Source organism: Arctopsyche grandis, chromosome 1 (assembly GCF_051622035.1).
Source record: "Arctopsyche grandis isolate Sample6627 chromosome 1, ASM5162203v2, whole genome shotgun sequence".
NCBI classification, from domain to species: Eukaryota; Metazoa; Arthropoda; class Insecta; order Trichoptera; family Hydropsychidae; genus Arctopsyche; species Arctopsyche grandis.
In genome coordinates, this window is record NC_135355.1 from 8265988 (window position 1) to 8290304 (window position 24317).

A 24317-nucleotide genomic window follows, 5' to 3' on the forward strand; every position below is an offset into this window, starting at 1 on the left:
GAGCTTGTCGGATTTTGAAAATTTCAGAAATATTAGGTTGAATATTTGATTTAGCTACCCTCAATTCTTCCTCTAAATTCGTAAGTCTTTCTCGTATTTTAGTTTTTATATTAGTTATTGTTAAAAAACCGAGCTCACACAAATAGGATTAATTTTCAGTAGATAACTGGATATTCCTCTTGTACAAAAATCCCATTTGGGAAAATTGAATTTTTTGAGTATGATCCGTCCACAAGGAGACCAATTCTTCTTCTGGGTACGAAAATCCTCTACTCAATGTATCAATCATAGAAAATGGATTTCGTATCCAGTCATTATTTTTTACATTTAAGAAAATAAAATAATGTGCAATATTTTCTTCCAATAAAGTTAAACGTTCCGATACAGCGGAAGTAATTCCCTCAGCAATGTTTTTTTTTCTTGTGGCTAATTATAATAATTGGTCGGTAAATAAAATTAAACTGACCGTTTAATTTAAAAGCGTCTGATGAACTGTAACCAACAACTGACAATTTTACAACGATATTAATTCTTTGTTTACATTGTGCAATTTTTGGATAGCTGAATTTCGTCACACAAAATATTTACAAACACCGTCTGAACAGTTTAAATAGCAAAGAGACGAGCAATGAATACTTAAAATAAGAGGATACATACATTGTAGTTCGTATTGAGGTTTTACTGTGTTTTGTTATTCATATATGTACATACATATGTATGTACACATTTGAGCTTCTTGTAAATAAGTTTTTTTCAATAAGAAATATGAGATGAAAATATGTACATACATACATTTGTATGCTGGAATTAGAAATGAAAAAAACAGTAAATTATGTACATACATATATAAAATTTGCATAAGTTCGTTATTACAGTTCGTTACCTAGAATATTATCGTAGTATCTGTTTCGGTCGTCTGTTATTCGGGTTAAATTGACGACGTTCGAATCATCTAGAAGTGTCTGTGTTTCGCAAAATGTAAAGCGATATTAACGTGCTATAATAATTGTTGAAAAAAATCATTTATTCAGTGACTGACTGATTAAATCGGTCCTTGAAAATAAGAACGGAATTCTCGTTATCGAAACAACAACAAAAATGCTGTCATTTTTTCATTTGCAAATAATTTCGAATTTTAGTTTGCGATATAAAAATAAATATATAATTTAGGTAATAAACGTGATCTGTTGTTAAAATGTTATAGTTTTTGTGTTGTGTTTACGATCATACGCCAAGAGTCCGTGAGTGCAGTTCCAAATCGAGACAATAAGAAGAGTACATCATATCTGAGGTTTTTCTCATACCATTTTTAAATCAATGGCTTTGTTTTATTTTCGCATTTTTTATATTTAAATCCAATGCGGAATAATTTAAAATCACAACGACACAACAGATAATATGAAAACATTGTTTCACATTACGCTACCATTTTTTTTTCGGTTCTCACTCTAATAAAACCGGTCTCTTATTACATATGTACACATAAAGTATGCGTTTACGAACAGGTAGCGATCGTTAAAAGAGTCATGGCTACTTTTATCGTTGCATAATTACTATTTGTAATAATCGGCGATCGTAATTGAATCAATGGTGTTATAAAAGAGCTCCGCAATATACTAGAGAATAATTGAGCTTTGTATTATAAATATTATGTACGTATTGTAGTTCGCGGTGTGAGGACGATGATTCAATTTCGTGAACTAGAAAGAAAGTCGCACAATGGCCCTATATACAAACATGACGGTTCAAAGGAGAGCTTTTTGCCGACAAAGTGTTATTGTGTAATGGCGAACAAACGAGCCGCTCCGAAATCAGGTGATGATGATGACCATAATCGCGGAGATGACGGACAATGGTCTCCTTTCATTGATGCGCCTCACAAAGACTGCTCCTTATACAATTTTCTATAGCAACGTTATTTAAAATTTTCTAGTCTCGTTTTATGTATGTATGTACATGCATATGTATACATATGTATATGTATGTTACTGACGAAGTGTATTTTCAGTTGTAATATGTTCCAACTGGCGTTTTGGGTCATTCATATTCGAATACAAATATTAAAATAAAATAAATAAAAATAAAATAAAACTAGTAAATAATATCTCTATGTAGAAGCGCAAATACGCTTTCAACAATGTGCGCCAGTTGTAATATAACAGTTAAGTTTTAACAGCTTTGATATTTTTTCGAATGCTTTAGAATTCAATAATGCGTTAATATTTGCCAGATATTACGAATAAAGGTCATGAGTTCTGTATTAAGATAACTCTAAAAAAAATATGATTTTCCAACTCAATTTACTATCGAGTGATGTTTTCACGAAAACCTAACCTCTCCATCTTACCTGGTACCAACTTATAGGTGAACTGTATTTTCAGTTGTAATATATTTTGACTAGTTGGAATGTAATTCGTCAACTTGCGTGGGTTTGACGGAATTTATTCCAACTAGTAAAAACCATAACGACTTAATGAATATATAAAATTCCTTCCTTTTGGGTATGCTTGGGTATAATTCCCTTGAACTTCGGAGAAACTTCTCATTAATTCGTTTCGTTCTCCTGCTCTTACGTGGTAATACGTCATGCCCGTTGTTGCTGGAGCAGTTGGGACTTTATGTCCCTAATCACTATGTGCGTAGTAGACATCATCTTTTGCTGGCTGTACCTCCTGCCCGCACAGTCCTTTTTCGAATGGCTCCTATTCCAAGAGCTATTCGACTTCTTAATGAAATCGTTGCTGCCGAGACTGAATGTGATATTTTCCACCTTAGTGAGCGTAAATTGTCGGAAATTACTCTAACCCATTTATCTGGTAGTCTGCGCTCATCATTGTTTTCATGATTGATTGTGATTTATGAGTGAAATTTTGATTAACTCTCTTCCATTTGGGCCTTACAGGGATGTTTTGTATTTGTAATTATTTCTTACATATTTATTGAAGCTGGGTGTAGGTGCAAGGCATTCCTTATGCTATATTTAATTTGATATTTTTACTTTATCTGTTATTATTAAATGCTATTTTTTATGTTTATGTATGGATGTATTTATGTTTATGTTCAAATGTATTTTTTTTATGTATAATTGATGAGTATATTATTTTCGTTATGTATTAATTTATGTTTAATTGTTATTTTGTTTTTTTTTTTTGTTTTATATTTTTTGACCATTGTGGCGCTTTAGTAATTCCTGTTATGCCACAATGGTCTGTTTAGAATAAAATAAATAAATAAATAAAATTAATGGAATACATGGGTGGGAAGTATGTCAAGTTTAGTTGATATAGTGAAGAGATTGAAATTACAGTGGATGGGCCACGAAGCTAGAAGAATGGACGAAAGATGTGTTCGACAGGTACCCGAGAGAATGTAAAAGGGTGCAAGAAAGCGACAGGGGAAATGTGTGGATGAAATTTGAAAAATGTGTCTAATGAGATGGAAGACAGTTGCTTAAAACAGAGATGAATGGCTTTAAATGATGATGATGAAGATCATATAAAACTAGATAAACGAAGGTTACTTTATTATTCATTGGTACTTCATGATGATTATCCATTGATCGTTCGGAATAAATTTAATTAGTCTTTCGAAGTGTTTATATGCTTAGAATATACTATTTGGTACATACAATGTATGTATATGTACATATGTATATTTAAAAATTTTAACCACTTAATTAAAAAAAAAAAAGCGAAACCCAAAAGTATTTGTAAGTATTCTTTTAGCAATCTATGTAAGTGTGACTTCGTATTTTCATTAAATGTTTAAATAGATTTTCCATTTGACATGTATGTATGTAAATGCCTTCCAAAATCACGTTTCAATCTAGTAGTTGAGAGCTTCCTCGAGTATAAAACTTTAATTTGAATACAAAAAATTACGAATTTGAAAGGATTTAAGGAGGCAAAAATGACTTGCTTTGACGTGGAACATGACAGTTTGCATCAAAATAGGTCATGTGTATATTTTTTAATGCAAAATAAACGCGAATTTTTTTTTATAATATTATTGTTAAAATCACATTATGAATAAATGTATTGTGCCCTGTTAAAATCGTCAAAACAATTACAATAAACATGTCCATTTTTGAAAGTTTTATGAAAATGGATTAATCTCAGTGTATTCTGTAATTATTTATAGAATTATTTGAAGCTTCACTTTTACATATACCACAATATTTTACTTCTATTAAAATATGTATGGATAGGAACTTCGGCAATGACTTATTTGAAGAAGGTTTTTAATGATATGATTAGTTAGCATGAATATTGTTCTCGAGTTGAATACAGTCTCGAACAGATGGAAATGTATTTTTTTAAACAAATCTTCAAAATCCAGACGCCCGTCGCCACAATGGACTGCAGTTTGGGAAGCGGTAGAAGGAGTTTCTTTGGATAGCGGGGTCCGTTTTTGGGTCGGGTGTTTTGTCGCAAATGCCTTTGTTAATTAATTCGTTCCTGTCCCCTTACCGGACACGAGCGTTTCGGTATTCAGAACTTGCGGTCTCGTCTCTCGCATACTGATTTCCTCGTTACGTCTATTCTCAGAACCGTAGCATAATACGTATATAATATGTACTATGTAGTACTACGTACATATGTATGCATGTGAATAATACGTTCGTATGTATGAATGTACTGTGCCAAGAACATTTCGGGAATGTGTCTGTAGCGTTGTAACTAGTAGGTTTGTTTCATATTATACAATTTTATATCCGAATGCGAATTAGATTTGATAGGTCAAGTTTGCGTGGGTGGTTTGTGGTGTGATAAAATTTGTGTCGTCGTTTAAAAATTAAAATATAACAGATATTGACGAGTGTGGTTGCGTTTTGTGTGAAATTAATTAATTAAATTAAATGTTTCAAGGATGGGAATTTACGTTAGTTTGCTTATAAATGTTTCCGTGTATGTGAAAATTGTTATACTAGTGTGGTGCCCGTTGGTATTTCAACGGGTGGTTTCGGAAAAGGAATTGATACAGGAATTAAAATAAAGTTATACGGTATTGAAATGGTAACATGACACCAATTCTTTAGATTTTTAGTCATGTCTATCACTTAAGCCCGATGAAATATCATCGTATGGGTTATGGCGTATAAAGTTATTCAATAAAAAAAATATGTCGGTCATGTGCTCCGTTCGCATCGCGGTCGTATTTTTACTTTATTTTATATATCTTTAAAATATAATTAATTTAATATTTATATTTAATTGCTTAATATGTAAAAATGGTTCAAAACCTCGCTAAATCAAATTACCGTTATGTATTGTTTATATGGCATGACGTAAGCAATTTCTATTATAGGTCTGTTACCGAGGTTGACGCGAACAAATGCGCTTGTGTAGTGTCTGTGAATAGGTGCATAGCATGCTGTCACACTGAATTCAATAATAATAATAAGAGCCTTGTAAAAAGACGCTCTCTCTCTTTGCGCGCATATGCGTAAGTATGAGAACGCGCCAACTCTCGGTAACAGATTAATATAATATAGACATGATGAATATTTCAAGGTGCAATAAGTAAAAACTACCTAACTATCTAGATATAAACAATATAAAACACTAATAGATAAATTAAGAATTAAAATAATAATTAAAATAATAAAAAAGAATTAAAATAATTTTCAATAGATGGCGCTAAATGCTCATGAGACTATTTTCCTAGACAAAATATTGGTAGCAAACAGTATATAAATATACAGGTTTTTTCTTGATTCGTTATTATATGCGTACATTTTGTTGGCAGTGTTTTAACTGTGACGTATGTACTATGTCGAATCGTAACGAGTCGTTACTAACGACTATTATACTACGGAAAGCGTTATCGCAGATACACAGATACACACACAGCCACACGGAATAGTGCTATTATATGTATGTATGTATATATGACAGGGGATTTGTTACGCCAGATGTTTGTAATATTGTGTCTTTATAAGCGTTCCCCAATATTCTGAGCTATTTGTATACGTATTTAATATGCAGGAGTTAATGATAACTACACGCTGGTTTTAGTTGATTTGCAATAGTAATTGTTCAAAAAACATTTATCGCAGGGAATTAATTCAACTTAATACATATGTATGTATGTATATTAGCCAGAAGCGTGGCTCGGTCGTTAAGCTTCTGCTTAACACTGAGAGGCGCCGAGTTCGATCCCTTGAGCTGACCTCGATTGAAAAAGAATTTTTCTGAGTATATCTGTAATGCTGCTGGTCAGACCAGGATTTGTGACTCCTGGTTGATCGTTTCCTATCAGAGTTTGCCAATTTTCTCTGATTTCATTGTTGAAACGATTCCCGATTAAAAATTGGCTAAAAATCCTTCCTACCTACTATGTCACCACTATTTGAGTATGCTTAATGTAAATATTACAATAAAAATGTATGTACAATTCATAGATGTCTCGTTAATTGTCGAGTTTGTCAGTGTCTCGTAATTTAGCGACTTATGTAAATAATAAAAAATGCTGTATTGTTTGTAATTTGGCCAGGAAGGCGCATTGGGGTTTACCTGTAATGCCTTCCTGGTATGAAATAAAATAAAATAAATAAAATAAAAATAAATATTAATAATAACAGTGCAATCTTTGTACAATTATGAATTATTTGAAGAAATAAGATGGGCGTTGAAGGATCTATGTACATTCAAGTATCTACATACATATATGCATATAAATGTTGGTAAATTCAGATATAAATTGATTAAATTAGTTTTAATATATTATACATATATCAGTAAATAACAGCTCAATTTGTAAACGGTCGTTGTTTAGTTTGATTTTATCGCAATTTTCTCGCCAAATATTTGCGCCAATCTATAAACGTATTGATTGACCAATGTGGTGGTTTTATATTGTATTTATTTTTATAAAGAAAATGTGTGTTTTCTTGCAGCGGTAAAAGAAAGCGCATTATAACACAGAAAATAAAAACGATTTCACTTACAACTTCGCGTCGCTTGAATGATTATAAAAATTTTATTATGAATAGGAGATTTCTCGTTAAATATTATACGGTTTATGTATTTCAGGGATTGCTTACAGTCCGGCTAATTGGGAAATATTCCAAAGGTTATTAAAATTTCACGCTTTGCCCATTGTTTATTAATTATTATTATCAAAAAGTTTATATGTTAACTGTGCAATGAAATGTTTACGAACAGACGTTTGCTTGACTGACTATCTATTTTGTTAATTATGCTTTTGGAATTGTTTAATTTATTCCATTGTATGATTGCGACCTTAACATGTTATTAAAAAAAGTAAAAGTTGAACAATACACGGTCTTAGTGTAAAAAAGTTAACATACATTCATACGGTCTAGAGATAATTAAATATGTTTTTATGCGACTTACGGTCTCGCGGTTTAAATATATGTACATACATACATATGTACATACATAATATGAAAAATATTTTTTATTTTATTTTCAATAGCAAATATATTATATAGGAGGTTGTGTAATATGAACAAATTATAAATTGTGGAATTGAACTAAATATGTGTGTAATTATAATACAAACATTGTATAATTTAATTGATGTAATTCGCAGGTGCAAGTGTCAACACGCGATGCAATTGAAAAAAATAATCTTGGCCAAATGGTTTGTATTTTCACGAGGGTTTATTTTGATTTTATTGAATATTAATTTTGGCGAACGTTTCACTTATATAATATAACTTTATATATATAATATAGTAAAATATCATATTACAGTCTCGTAATTCGATACCAACAGTTTTTTAAACATACATATAGATATTTTACCCGCTCAGTTAGAAAGTTACAATACCTGTCGAGTTTCCATCATCGGTTATACATTTTTTTCTCAAACGAGAAAACGCAGGCAAACAGGTAGATTGTTTTTCGAATCGAAAATTTTTCACTCGTTGGCGCACTCAGTTTTTCCAACCCCTGGAAATCACGCGAGAGATTCTGCAGAGTGGGTTTGTGTGTGAATCTCTACCGTTGCACATTTATTATATTTCGAGGCATTGCATCTCGTTCGTTGCACATTATTTTATCTGCGTTCACAATTGTGATGCAACGGCGACGGAGCCGTGATTTCCTCGTTTTGTGAATATTATTCTAAGTGAATCGACCTACCTTAGAGCGACGACGAAGTTTTCACAATTTTCGCCTTTTGTTTTCACTGTCGTCGACTTTTTATTTTTGCCCTCGGTTATAATAACACAAATTTAATTATGTTAATATTTAAAAATAAAGTGCATATTCCTAGTCGGGTGAATTAAATGAAAAAAATAATAGATTTATTTGAACTACATATGTATGTAAGTCGGCATTATTTTTTTTTGTAGAGGGATAGAGATGTGATTGCTTATTATTTCTTATTTATTTATTTATTTAATATACTTGGGGGAGGAGGCAAAGCCGTTAGACCCAAAGAGTTTGATTTATACATATAGGTAAATTAGATGAGAAACAAAGTAAAATACATTCAAAATGACAATATTACAATAAAAATAAGAGAGAAAAAAAGTAAACAAGAAACAGAAAAAAGAAATTGGGAGAGAAAAATTACAGAAATCTTTTAAGTTTAAGAAATGCATCAAGCTCATTCTTAAAAATAATAAGGTTATCAGAAATTACAATTTCATTGGGAAGACTATTCCAAACTGAAACCACTCTGTTTGAAAAGAAGTAATCTCTGATCAGTTTATTAGATTTTTCTTTTTGGAGTCTAAGCGAGTAACTTCTGAGGTGAGTGTTTTCGTTGAATGTAAAAAGATTGGACATATGGCATTTATAATGATTATTTAGTATTTTAAAGACTTCGATTAAGTGGCCTCTTATTCTTCTCGTCTCCAGTGTAGTGAGATTCATTCTTTTCAATCTTTCGTTATAAGAAAGTGACTTAAGTTGATAAGGAATCTTTGTAATTCTCCTTTGTACCCTTTCGATACATGTAACATATTTTTCGAAATGAGGATTACGTATGCTAAAAGCGTATTCTAGTTTAGGTCTGATAAAAGTATTGTATATTTTTGATAATATAGTTAAGTTCAGAAAATTTTTCCAATTTTACACATACAAAAATGAGTAACAATTATTGACAGTATGGTTAATATGAGAAGAGCATTTTAGGTCGCAAGTTGATACCTACATACATACATATGTAGGTCTAATTGATGTTGGATGCAATTGATGAAATGATTGTTTGTTTTGTAGGAAAGACTTGGGTTATTTTTGCCTAGGTGTAGTACAGAGCATTTCTTAACATTTAAAGTTTGAAGCCAAGTTTTTGACCACGTGTCAATTTTGTCCAAATCGCTTTGTAGAGAGTTGTTATTTAAATCGGTATTGTTTTTCAATATAAATTGGCCGACTCATTTTTAAAATTTATGAAAAAAATTGCAAATTTTAAAATAGGTATTATATTTTCAAATTTTTATTATTGAATTTATATAAAGATTTTTATTAAATGTCAAGTTATTCAATGTAGTACTCGAGGAAGTTTTCAGGAACTTGGAATGGAACACGGCAGGAGTAAACATGAACGGTTACTTCTTGAGTCATCTTTGATTGCTCCTGATCCAGCTGACTTATGTACTTAATAGACTAACATAGCTGGACAGAGAAAGTAGGAAAGTAGGATTACAAATTAGCGTAGATAATACCAAACTAATCTTCAATTGCTATTGCATGCCCGATAGCATTTCAATATTATAAAATAGTAGAAGTAGTCAATAGTTATTTATATTTAGGTCAAATAATTCACATGTCCGGTAGTAAAGACGAAGAAATAAAGATGGAGTGCATTTGGATGAATGAATATTGTTTTTAAATCAAAAATTTCACTCTGCCTGAAGAAAAAGATTTTCGATCAATGCGTTTTGGCAGTGATGACGTGTGGATGCGAAAATTGGACATTGAACGCCAAGATTCTACACAAAGTCCAATGCACTTAGATAAGTATGAAACACTGTTCATACTTCTTATGCTTGGCATAACGAGGAAAGACAGGAAACGGAATACGTGGATGAGAAGTATGAAAAGGGTAGTGAAGAGATTGAAATGGTAATGGTCGGGCCACGTGGCTAGTAGAATGGACGAAAGGTGGACAACATATGTGCTAGAATGGTACCCGAGAGGATGCAAAAGGGTAAAAGGAAGATCGCAGGGAAGATGGCTAGACGACATTAGGAAAATGTGTGGGGTGACATGGATGAGAGTTGCGCAAAACAGAGAGGAGTGGAAGCGTGTTGGAGAGGCCTTCATCCAGAATTGGATCGTGAATGGCTTTAGATGATGATGATGATACATATTTTAATATGATATTATTTTATATTAAAGATAACGTTTATTTCATTAGTAGTAGCTTATTTTAAGCATGTTTATTTCGTTAATTTAGGTTTTAATAGACTGGTCCATATTACAGTTTATTCTAGAATAATTCTATAAAAAAATTGTTTATAACAAATTTTCTCATAACTGTGATTCATATGATAGTTGCTTAATCGGACCAAAGTGCGTCTCAAATGATCAGAATTTGTCGAAGATAAAGTTGGGTAGATTTGAACATCAAACGATCTCATTATTTCGGGAGACCGAAAAACCGCCCACGCCTGTATGTGAAATAAAATATTTGTTACTCCACATACCAACAGATTAAACAGGAATGGTAATATTAATTGGGAATATTCATTTATGAAGTTGGGCTATCATAACTTCAAAAGTTGAAAAAATATAATAAAAAAAGATAATAATTTTCACTCTCGTTGTTGCGTTCGAATATTATCGATTAAAGAATGTCGTTTGCTATCATCATCATTTGCGACGGATCCGAAATGGGCTATTCTTGGATATCAAATAAGCTACTTTTTTCACGGTGTTTTAAGTGAATGTGAACCGGTATTAATCGATAATTGGTATTGCACAAAACTGGTTTTCTAGGTCCTCGCTCTCCCGTTTCGCTGAATGCAATCGCGGTCGACCTTCTCGCGGCCTTCCTTTTCCTGGGCAAAATCACCACCTCTAACACACAGTATCGTCAATATATGTACATATGTTCGTAATCAACAATGTCGATCGGATACGTCAGCAGTGAATTTTTGTCGCTTGGCATTTTGGTGGAGTTCTCCGTATCCGCTGAAAACTCGTCAGACTGGTCCACGACGTCGTCGTACGATCACATTATCTATTATTATCTGCGTTAGAATCGCAACGTTGAATAATTAACCTTTTTTTTTTGACTTAGGAAGTTGATTCATACATTGTGTAATATGAGTTTTGATATTTTATGGTAATTGCGTTATTTGTATGAAAATCCGACTTGATATTACTACATTATATGGTCGGAATTGAAAATTATCTTATGAAGCAGTGAAACGTTTCGAAATATCGGTGAAATGTTGAAAATTAGCACCTCGTTATCCTTACGATTGCTCATCATTTATTAATTATGTTTTTTGAACGCAGCTTGTGTATTGTCATAGCAACACATTTTTTTATGTTTGTGAGATTCTACATGTTTTCATCGCGTTGAAGTTCAAATATTGACAATTTCTGTTATTATGTGTTTCGGGCAGGGCTGCGTAGTCGGAATCGGAGTACGAGTTGTAACAATATAAAAAAATATTAAAGGTTTGTAAAATATCGCAGTTCGGAAGAGACGATTTCAGTCCAAAATCGAGCCAGCAGCATGGCTCGGTGGTTGGGCTTTTGCTAGGCAAAAGAGAGGCGCCAGGTTCGATACAGTGAGCTGACCGCGATTCAAAATAATTTATTCTGAGTATATCTGTAATGCTGCTGGTCAGACTTGGATATTTGTGATCCAGGTCGATCGTTTCCTATCAGAGTTTGCCAATTTATCCAGGTCGATCGTTTCCTCGATTAAATTGGCTAAAAACCTTCCTACCTACTATGTCACCACTATTTGAGTATGATTTATGTACAAGTTTAAATTTATAGATGTCTCGGTAATTTCGAGTTCTGGTGTCTCATAATTCAGCGACTTATATTATAAAAATGGGCATGGAGGTTTACCTGTTAGGCATTCCTGGTATATACATATGTATGTATATAATAATCCAAAAAGTTGAAAACAGAGAAAGATACATAGATGAGATCGAAAAGAGAATCGCGAGAATGTCTTGGCCAAAAAATGATCACGTTATCTGCCATTTCAATTTGATAAAAACATTTTTATCATTTATTATATAACCTATTAGTGAAGTAAAAATATAAAATAGAGATAATGAGAGCTTATAATGCAAATTTTATAAGTTATAGTGTGAAAATGGTGCAGTTATTGGCGTTTAACCCTTTGACTGCTACAACAACGATAAATCGTTGTTTTGAAATTGGCGAAGATTGCTACGACGATCGTTGTTGTCGTCATTAATTGTCGTATTTCAATACTTTCTTTGCCAGCGCATCAGTGGCACGAAACATTTTTTTTTATATACGTATTTATATTTATTTTTCAATCAAGCTTTATAAATATTTATCAATTTTTAAAAGCTCTTCAATTTCGGGTTCATCATCAAAGTAAATTTCGGGTTCGTTGTCAAAGTCATATAAGGAGTTATTACTTGGGAATTGATTATTGTCGATAAATTCATTTTCAGTATCAGTAGAGCTGCTGATTTGTCGAGTTCCTCGGCGAGGAGCTATTATTTCGCTTTTGTCACTTTCACTGTCCGATAACATTTTGCAGAGTTAAAATAAATGGCAAAAAACAATAGAAATCCGCTTTCAATTATATAGGTCACGAGACGTCACGAATTCGTGCAATCAATCAAATGCAACTGAAATGCATACAAAATGTTTATGATACATGTTGAAAAATTATTTGATTATTAGAAACTTCGCATCCTTGTGTGTCTCGCTCACACGTACACAATTAAAACCAAGAAAGAAAGAGAGAAAGACCGTTACCTGTTTCAAATGTATCGCATGTTTTAACAACGACAAATACATCGATGTCTAAAAATAGATTATTGAAAAAAATAATGCGTCGGAAACAATCGTCAAAACTTATTTAGTGTATATATGTAGGTATCTCTTTCGCACGCACGCATGTAAAAGCAAGACAGAAAGAGAGAGCGCGAGTCCACAACTGCTTCTTAAAAATGTATATAAAGTATTAAATAAATTACGCGCGTTCGGCGAAGTAAGTATGTAAAAAAATATATTATATTTATTTTTTTATAAAGTAATTACAAATGTTAGCATTTTTCGCTTGGACATTGAAAAACCTCGTAGCAGCCAAAGGGTTAAACAAACAATTAAAGTTAGAGATGGGCACCTCACATTGAGGCAGCGAAATGCAAGGCGATGCGGGGTATATCCTCAATATATCCAATATTTAATCGCCATAGTTCTTTATCAACTCAAAATAAAATAAAATTATATCGCGCGCTCATATTACCATTATTAACCTATGCTTCACCTGTATGGAATAACGCCTGGAATACTAATCTTTCCAAGCTCCAAGTAATACAAAATAAATCCCTAAAAATAATTTATAATACACCCATATATACTAACTTGAAAAAACTGCATGCCGTATATAATATTCCGTTTGTTACAGACATTACTAACAAACTAACCAGTAGATTCTATAACAGAATCACTAATAACCATACTAACACACTTGTGAAGAGTCTCGGCGATTTCAAAAAAATATCTATGCCCTTCAGGTGTAAACACAGATTACCTAAACACAATCTGATTTAAGTCATCGACTTTAGAGAGTCTTTAATTAATATTATGTATTAGATGTATTATGAACATTTATAAGGATTGTAAATAGGTTTTTGAGCTCTCTTTCCTATTATGCTGTAGATTAACCTTAGAATAATATAATACTATGATTACTAACCAAATTAAATTAAATTGTAAAATAGAAAATGATGAGTAGATCAGTAGCTATTAAAATAGATATAAGATGTATTGTGAACATAATTTCGTAATAATAAAAAGCATTTAAAAATCAAAATCAAACAATTAAAGTCTGACAAAACAAGTGCGAAAGAACGAAAAAAAGGCTGGTTAGCCTAATCAAAAATTTATTTTGTTTTAAATTATTGCAATAATTTATAACATTAAGACGATGGGAATATTTTTATATTTTTTCTCGCTTAAAAAAATTTGCTGTACAAAAAAAGGTTAGTTATCTACTCCTGTCCACGGAAATCACAATAGGAAAGCATGGACTCAAACGGAGATCACAGTCTTCCGCTGTCAAGCAACAAGACGTTAAATACTGTGATCTCCGTTTCCCACATATAATGTGATATTATAGTTAATTTTAGAACTGGAACGACTTTCGTCACCTATATATACATAATATATAAATGTGTATACAAACATACATTCATATCTATGTACATATGTATGTTTGTATGTACATATTGTACATTATTTTGGACATTTTATTAATGCTACCTTCTATGTACTTTGTGTATAATGTTCAAGTGCTTTGTACATATTTAAATTTCATTCAATCCTTTTAACAACCCCCTGTGTAAGTTTCGAGGACTCATATGGAATCGTCTAGCCATTAAATGCTCCAACCTTGAGTTTATTTTAATCAAATCGAACTCAACTGGCCCGCTTGCAATAACACAATGAATTAATCCTTCCCATTTACATATACATACATACATATATTCGAACATGCAATTTTTCACACTTCTCTGCATAAATTGCAGAAATCTGGTCCTTCAAAAAGATTGAAAAACTATCTAAAAGTTCACATATTAGACCTACCGTGTCCGAGCGTTTCATGGTCGTGGCTTTTAATCGCAAGGGCAACTCATTGAAAGATTTCATGCAAATATGTTTTATCCACAATATTAATCTTTAATTGATATTAGTAAATGTGTCAAATTCTATAATACAAATAAAAAAATCCATTACTAGAGTTATTCGTGTGACATCCGATATTGCAGTTTGTCTGATGGGTTGCCCTATATTTTATGTACAAATGTATGTACATATGTATAATATTGTACTGCAAACACATTTCGAACGCGTAGGATTCGCCAGAATATTGTGCAATGATTGAAAAGTGTTACACGCACATAATAATTAACGTACGTACACCACGCGCCTTGTAATTAGGAGAGCACACTGATTATGAATTGACTGATAATGACTGCAAGCGCCGCTTTATGTGATCGAGTCACGAAAAATTCGTTATGTAAGACCCACGGCCAAATGCGCCTTGGAAGAGTAAACTCGATTAATTTCAGCGACGCAACTCTCGCCAATTACATATACATACATAATCAGAAATCAGAAGTTGTATGCTGAATTTGAGCTGCCGGTTATTCATGTATAATATTACGGTTATTGCATAAATAGTGGACCGTAACCTTCAAGTGAATCTTGACTGTTTCGGAAAAATTCCGACTCACCTTGTAAGTGCTCGAAGCGAGATCTTCTCGGGTGGATGATTAACGTTGGTAATTAATCAAAGTTGCCATTCAAAAATATTCAAAACAAAACATTTCATCATGGTTGGCGCGCTTTTTGCCTTTGATGCGTCGTTTTGAAATGTTTTAACGCACTTTCATCTTTTCACTAGTGCCTTCAAGTCATTACGCGTCGAACTGGATGGACGTTTGGTGCGGACCTCACGCGTACCAAATCATGCTGATTCTCTGTGAACAATAATGAAAAGTTTAACGAGAATAAATTTGTATTCGTAAATATTACAACTATACACACGTACATATATTTGAGAAATGAAATAAATTGCGTTTATCGGTTCAATAAATATATGTATCAGCTGATATCATCAGGTATTATTTTAAATAATTTCTAAATATAATGAAAATGTGTGGATGAATTTTCAATTCTATTAATTTCTATGAAGAAGGCAATAAGCTCGTAACATGCTCGCGAGCAGAAATTTTAAAATACATATAATACATATGTATTCAGTTTGTCTCTAAATCTTAAATTTCACCAGCGCACACACACATAAATGTGTCACTAGCCACACACACGCACACATATACATATACAGTGTACTTTCGATTATCCGGTCTAATTCTGGGGAGTACATGACCGGATAATTGTAAAATACGAATAATCCGAAATATCGATTTGTTATATTGTTTCTATTGTTTGAGTGACAATATAAACGATATCTGCATTGAAATCGTGAATCATTCGAATCGCGATCAAACTGCTTCTCGATGTTTTCCCGATCCAACATTTTCAAATCATTTTAAATTTTACATTTATCTGTTTATTTCCGATATATCACTTGCCTCCATTTCTTCAGAATCCGATGAATCTATTTCCACCTTAGAAATAATCTTTCTCCATGATTAAACTAGTGTTATTGGTTTTCCTTCGGCCAAGATTTTGCTATTCCGTGTATAACATTCAATATTTTCATTTTTTTCGAGAAATTGAAAAAGGCATCATCTTCCTCAGCAAGAGTTTTGAGAAGGTCACTACGGTTAAAGGTTTGTTCATACCTAGTCAGCACGTACCGACTTCAGCAGGTATCCGGTCGTACGAAAAGTATTCTTTGGTACATTTTGTATGGGTATATTCATACCAACCGTCACGTTTACGCCACGGCAGGCTTACAGCAGTACCCGACATTTCCTGTTCATACCTTACAGCAACATCCGTCAACGTATCGTATCCGTTTTTTTGGCCATCGTGGAAATATACACGCGAATTACGTGCCATGAGTCTGCCGCTTTGCTGTTTTGGACCAATTATCGATAGTGACAGTTGACAGCTGTTTAATCTTTCGACATGGTTTTGGCGCAAATATTTAAAAAATATTTAAAAAAATTTTGTCCATCATCCACAAGCTCCTTATACAGTGTCCAAAACTCTCCTTCGGTTTTTCTATTTTTTAACATGGGATGCACATCAAAACGCCTCCATGTTTTTTTATTGCCTTCTTGAGCTTCTTCTTCCAACAACAGCGCGATTATACATAATTTTTCGTTCGATAAACGTCGAAACATTTTTGCTGACTTGTATTCTGACGCGTAGCTACGAATGCACGTGTATGCATTCATATTGCAAGTACTCGACAATACGACTTAAGCAATATTGCGCCGTATCGTCATGGCCTCTAATGTATAAGTAATCCGATTTTGCCTTGCACTCGGCCAAATTGCTGTAAACGTGATGTGACCGCGACGTGTAAGTAGATATGAATAGAAATGTAATAAAATGACATATTTGAAACGGAGTCGTGCAGTGCTGAAGCCGTGCAGTGTTGTTAAGTATGAACAGACCTTAAGCCGTTTCATTGATGATATGACACCTTGGTCCATAGGATGAATTAGGCGGTAAAATTTTGGCTATCGTAAGACCGTCATTTGTTTTTAATTTAGATTAATTTGGAGAAAAGCAGCATTATATACAGTATTATATACAATTCTGCTTTATGTGGTCACCCTTTATTTTTTGATAATCTCTCACTTCAAGAACCCATTTAATTTTGAATCAATCTTCGAAGATCTATCCATCTAGATTTTTTATATTAAAATTGTATTCACTATAAAAAAAATCTTACGTAAATTGAGAGGTTAAAAAATATGGAATCCTCAATAAAGCTCGCCGAAGAATATGGAATATAAAATTGTTAGAGATATAGTATAACAAAAAAAAAAAACACTATGAAAATGTCATCATACGAAGATTCTGATTCAGATTAAGAAAAGCAAAAAACCAAGATCATTTAAGGGTTCAAATGTATAAGAAAAAAAAGTTCAATTGCATGTTTTAATATTTCAAAAACCGCTTTTAGATCATCACATACATACCAAGGCGGCCCATACCTCTTAGTAATATATTTAATTACATTAGTTTAAGCCGGGATCATAATTTTGATTGAAACCCCAATCATTGAAATCTTTTTGATTGAAACCCCAATCATTGAAATAATTTTGATTGAAATTTTAATCCCACACATTTGTACATTTGTTGTTGAAATATTGTTTAAATTGCCTTTTTATTTTAATAAATTAATTTAATTTAATTTATTATATATTTATTTAATTATGTATTATATTTTAGTACATTATTTGTTTATATACATTTATTTTACTTGAGTTTTTTTTAATATAGTTTTTTTACTAAAGTTTTTTATATACATTTATTTTTTATATTTTAGTAGATTATTTTTTATATACATTTATTTTGTTACTTGAATTTTTTTACTAAAGTTTTTTATATACATTTTTTTTTTACTTGAGTTTTTTTTTCATTATTATACATACATAACTTGGTAAAATTTCAGTTCAATAAATTAAAGGATTTCTTCGAAACACATAAAAAACCTTCTCTAAATTAAAAGTACTACTTTCGATTTAGGAAAAAATATTGGGGTATAATATTAATAATTTCTATTACAAGTAAGAAATTCCAGTCCAATTCAATTCCAGTCCGATTCATTTCCGGTCAACTTTAAAATTACGGTGTATCGATAAAAATTTCAGTAACCAATACTAAGTTTCAGTTCGATAGGACAAACATTGTTCAAAAAATCCCCAAAATACACTCACACAAAAACATATATAGACATACATACATTTTTTCTAGATGTGATCAGTGGTCGATTCTGAGTTCGAATCAGTTAAAATATGCTTCAAATATCATTGCGGTTTTAAAGACATATTTTTAAAGAAATTTCTGTCAGCACCGTAATTCCGGTATTCAGACTAGTTTCAGCACCGGGATTCACGGTACCAGAAAACACCGGGATCCCGGGATTGGAACCCTTACACTTGATATATTATTTCTATGCAACTGCTTGGTCAAAAAAGTTGAACTTGCGGTAACCAGTTGTATAATTATTTTGTAATAGATACACAATTTGGTAATATGGAGATTTTAGATCAATATTGAATTTGTGTCAGAACAGAAATAATACCATTTCTGGTCATACATTTTTAGTACTCATTTGTAAATGTTGATTTTTTTAAATGAACTTGAATTTTAAATAAAACTCATTTATGATATTTTGCGGTCAAATTTTTGGATGAAAACATAATTTAAATTTTACACAATACCTGCTAAAGTGTATTAAAATTAAATGTAATTTTTTTTAGAGTCAATTCCTCATTCGCCTCATTTTGGTATTTGTACGCAGATATTTGATGAAATTAGCCAGGGTCAACGTGCCAAATTTCACGACGCGGTACGTCAACAATCAACCGTCAAATATCCGTCAATCATAATTATTTGTTAAATGGCCATTATCAGTCTATTACAGTCGATTATGTATGTAAATTATTGCCGATGAAACATGAATTTTCATCAAATGTACGCCACTTGGTACTCTTCAGCGACCTTTACCTTTACAGAAAATGTATTTTTTTCACTGATTGACCACCATGGCCGTCTCGCTAGAGATCTGCATCTACCTACCGACGATGATGAAGAAGTCGAATGAAAAAAAATTCAGTAAAAAAACGACGGAAAAGTTGTGAAATCATTTTAGTGGTTCGCCTCGTCGAAATAGACGACACTAATGGATGCATCCAATTCATTTTCTGTGGTTACGAAATCGGAATGATTGCGTTCAACGATTTAGTGATTCGGCACGGAATTGAAGTTCAATTATAGAGTGGAAAAAAAGTGTGGAATTCCTCAGCATGCATGCATGCATTTTATTCAGTATATATCGGTACCTCATATGTATGTATGTTATATTCGAAGTGTATTTTCAGTTGTAATATACATATTCCAACTGGCGTTTTAGGTAATTTATTTTCGGATACAATTCAATTAGTAAATTATATCTCTAGTAGTGCAAAATGTCAATTTCAACAATGTCCGCCAGTTGAAATATAACAGTTGAGTTTTGACAGCTCTGATGTTTTGACGAATGCTTCAGAATTCAACAATGCGTTAATATTTGCTAGATATTACGAATTAAGGTAATGAGTACCGTAATACGATGACTCTAAGAATGTGTTCAAAACAAAAATGTGACTTTAAACTAAATTTACTAGTTGAATGACGTTTTCACGAAAACTTAAGCTCTTCATCTTACTTATAGTTGAACTGTATTTTCAGTTGTAATATATTTTGACCATTTGGAACGTAATTCGCCGTATGAATCAACTTAAGTTGGTTAGACGGAATATGTTCCAACTAGTCAAAATATATAACAACTGAAGATACACTTCAACTAAAACGGTAGTTGGTACTAGGTTACATGGGATATATTCCAACTAGTCAAAATATATTGCAACTAGAAGATACACTTCAACTGCAACATATACAATTGTGTGGGCATATCTACATACATACATAAATATGTACTACATTTTGTCTCAAAGACATTGGGATATTAAAATTATGTGATTTCCAGTTACATTCTAGGTTTATCAGAATATAAATATAGATAATATATTGACAAATTCGAAAAGTTTAATATACGAACTACTTGTCTATATGAGCCGTTATATTTGAAATTGGCCAAAGGCCAATTTTCAGTTCCAAAAACACTATTTATGTTTGACTTAATTTTAAAATTTTTCTTCACTTCTTTTAATTTGATATTTCCTGAATCTCAAAAAACAGAATAAATGTATTACAGGCCACCAGTATTTTTAAATATTGTTGAACGCAAAACAATATATTTAAAGTTTTTCGAAATGAAGAAAAGTGGACTTAGGTTACTTTTAAAAATAACGGTTCATATGTACATAAATACACTGTAGATATACACTTTGTAGATAAATTTGGTAGATTTCATGTTAATTCATATATTGCGACATTTTGAACGTTATGATATTGCATATCGAATAGACAGATTTCAACTATTCATCTACATATGTTTGTTTTTTTTTTGCGTATATACAGATATATTACATTTTGGTATTTGATGGATTAAATTAACGCATCTTAACGCGTTGGCACGAACTTGGTATGGATGCCAATTTTCTGTTTTCTCAACGCAGCAACAACTCGACTCGTTTTCACGCCTCTCAAGCTAACTAGATATCGTGCCAGAATGGTCTACCATTTATTCTAATGTATGAAATATTTCAAACGTTCATTCTCTATCGAGAAAGTTAAGGAGATGCGAAACGCTTTGCGTGTGAGGTGAAAAACACACGACACATTAACATACCCATACACATACACATAATGTACTCATGAAAGATTCATGCGATTTTGTAAGATGGTAATACATAAAGGCTTTAGGTGTCTTTTCAATTTCTGTTGTACGCATATCTATCGCCGGTGTAATTTACTTTCATCGGCTGCAACGCCAATTAAAAATAAAGCGTTACAATCGAGCGAAATGCGACTCGCAACGTGTTAATTACTCAATCTTGACCATCACATACATATGTATATTTGGTTAAACTATCATTTATAATCAGCTCTTTACAATTTTTTGTAATTTTTAATTTACAATTTTTAAATCACTGCCAATCAAAAATACTGGCAGAATTAGAATTTCTTTCAAAAGAGGAAGATTCTCCTTGAACGTATGAATTTATAATAAAATTATTACTTCTTAAAAAATCTAAAATTATTACTTAATTTTCTTAAAATTATTACTTCTTTTTATTAAATTTATACTTTAGTTTTAAATTTTTTCAGCTTGTAAGATATAAATTTCTTACAGTTGTTACACTTTCTTTGTGTATTATATATTTTTCATTGATTTTTGCTGGTATATACATATGTAGCTGGTATATAGTATGTAGGATATACATATGTAGCATTTTTTATGGAAATTTTGTTTCAAGTTGTCAACATTTTTATTTCATTCCGTACAATGATTTTGAAAGAGTTTACGCACTTTGTGAATTAAATTTTGCTCGCTTGTCGTTTACAGTTTTGTCACATTTTATAAATTGGCACAAAAAATCGCTCATACTTATCTACATAGAAATAATTTTCGCAAGATTCTACAATTCCTTTATGAGCTGTTAAAAATTCAAAAACCTAGTGTCTGATTTGAATTACATATTACATATGTATGACGTATCCCGTTATATACATATATTACATATACATCGGTGTTTTTTTTTTAGATTCTGGGTGTATCGTACCTAAAAACCAGTCACCAGCATATAACAATGCAGGAAATTCCATCAATTGTCATGGTAAAAAATTATTAGGTATACCTATTTATAAAAAAAAATCGATGAATGCCGTTGCATAAGCAAACAATTTTCGATTTCTCCTCGTGTGAAGTGAGCACGTCACTGTTGTATAAACATTGAACGATTGCTAGACTGTCGATAATGCCAAGGTTATATCTAAGATCGAAACTTTCTTTCAGTGATTGTCATTTGAATGAAAGTCATTGTGAAAGAAAAATGTAGCAAAGCATTTCTGCAAAAAAAAAATTTTTTTCCCACAGTTTTTCAACTGAATTTTATTTATTTATCCATAGTTCACGAAAGTTATTTAAAATGTGACATTGAGTTACTCTGCAATAATATTTATCAACTTTTTGAGTTACAGCTTTGAATGAGATAATTTAAGTAATATATACATACATATGTATATGTATATATCAAAATATATTTTTTGCATTAATTCGAATAAAATAAAAACACAACTAATTTCATCGATTGGTAAATCTGATAAGCGGAAGTTTTTTGATTTTGTATGTATTATGATATATTACATGTTTGGTTTTTAATATTTCAGTGTTTTTGTAAGAAAACATCTCAAGCAAATATTTAATATTTATTCACCGTATTTGAAATACAGCATACTCTCGATTATCCGGATGCGGATTATCCGTGCTTAAAAAATATTAATTCTTTTTTTAAATTATTTTTTTGTTGTTGTATAATTAAGAGACGCACCGATTGATTGCGACCGTAAAAACGCGTTTTATTTGAAACAAATGATATCACACGGAAATGTTTTTCGTTCCCTTTTTAAATGTCTATTACGAAGTAGTAAAGAGTGCCTTTATTCAGAGCAGATTTTATCGTAACATACGTATATTTAATTATTTTCAATTGATGATGAATTCTGCATCGACTTTCGAGAATATTTTCAAAGAGAAAATTTGCAACCCGATCAAATCTATAATGCAGATGAAATAGGCCTGTACTGGAAGTGCTTACTGACAAAAACGCTGGCTTCAATGAGAGAAAAGTCTGCTCCTGGACATAAATCGTCCAAAGTAAGGATAACTGTCATGTGAAATGAAACTTTTGATGATTGAGAAAGCACAGAAACCTCGGTCTTTTAATGGAACTGAAATTAAAATTCTTCCCGTCGATTATTATAGGGAGATTTTTTAAAAAAGAAATGGGTTTCAGGAGTGCAAGATTTTTAAAAAAATAGTATATATATATATACAATATATATATATATATATATACAATATATATATATATATATATATATATATATATATATATATATATATATATATATATATATATATATATATATATATATATATATATATATATATATATATATATATATATATCAGTGGCGGGCGGTGACTTTTCAAACAAGGGATGCTGTCCCTTGTTTGAAAAAAAAAACCGACCAATTTATTTTTTAAAATTTAATTTTATTCTTCGTTCCTTTTTACAAAATTCATCGATAACCGCATCATAGAATTTTTTATTGTTTTTTAAATTTGACATTATTTTCTTTTCGATTGCAATTAAAGCAAGACCAGAGAGTCTTTCTTCACTTTGACTACTTCTGGTGAACGTTTTAATTCTTTTCATAGTCGAAAATGATCGTTCAGCCGATGCGCTCGTGGAAGGTATCGTACAAATTAATTGTATTAAACTAAATACTTGTTCCAAAACGTCTATTAGATCATCTTTCACAATTAATTCCTTTACGTCATTTATAGATTTCAAATGAAAATCTTGCGTTGAGTACATGTAAATTAATTCGCTTTTTAATTTCATAAAATCAAAGTATTTTCCATAAGTTAGGTGGAGTGATTTAAATAGGAAATCTGGAAAATTATTTTCATATTCTTTAAATTTTTTGACGTTAAAAAATTCGAGAAATTTTAAATTTTCGATATCTCGAAATCGATTGGTTGTATTTACTGAAAGAGTTTCTAAAATTTCAGAATAGTGAAGTTTATACGTTGTTTTCACATCTTCTTCACATTCAGCATATTTTCTTTTTCTATTAAAATTTTTAGTTATTACTTTGTTCCACAATGAATCAAAATCGTCTTTTTTGTTATCTAAATATTTTACAAATTTTTTAATTTCACTTACGCAATACGATATGTCAAAGGTTTTTTTTTGTAAAATTTCAAATAAAAAATCTGCCGAATTAAATATTTCAGAAAATAAATGCAAATTGAAATTGAATTCAAACTCTTTTAAA

At 31.4% G+C, this 24317-nt stretch overlaps 1 protein-coding gene across 1 annotated transcript in view; it reads right to left on the minus strand.

The window, feature by feature from the left end:
• The window catches only part of LOC143915429 (uncharacterized), an 82634-nt gene that overhangs the window by 46043 nt on the left and 12274 nt on the right, over nucleotides 1–24317 (minus strand). The window contains exon 2 of the mRNA XM_077436081.1: nucleotides 15392–15637. The gene's annotated coding sequence lies outside the window, so the exon portion shown is untranslated. The remainder of the gene's footprint in view (nucleotides 1–15391; nucleotides 15638–24317) is intronic.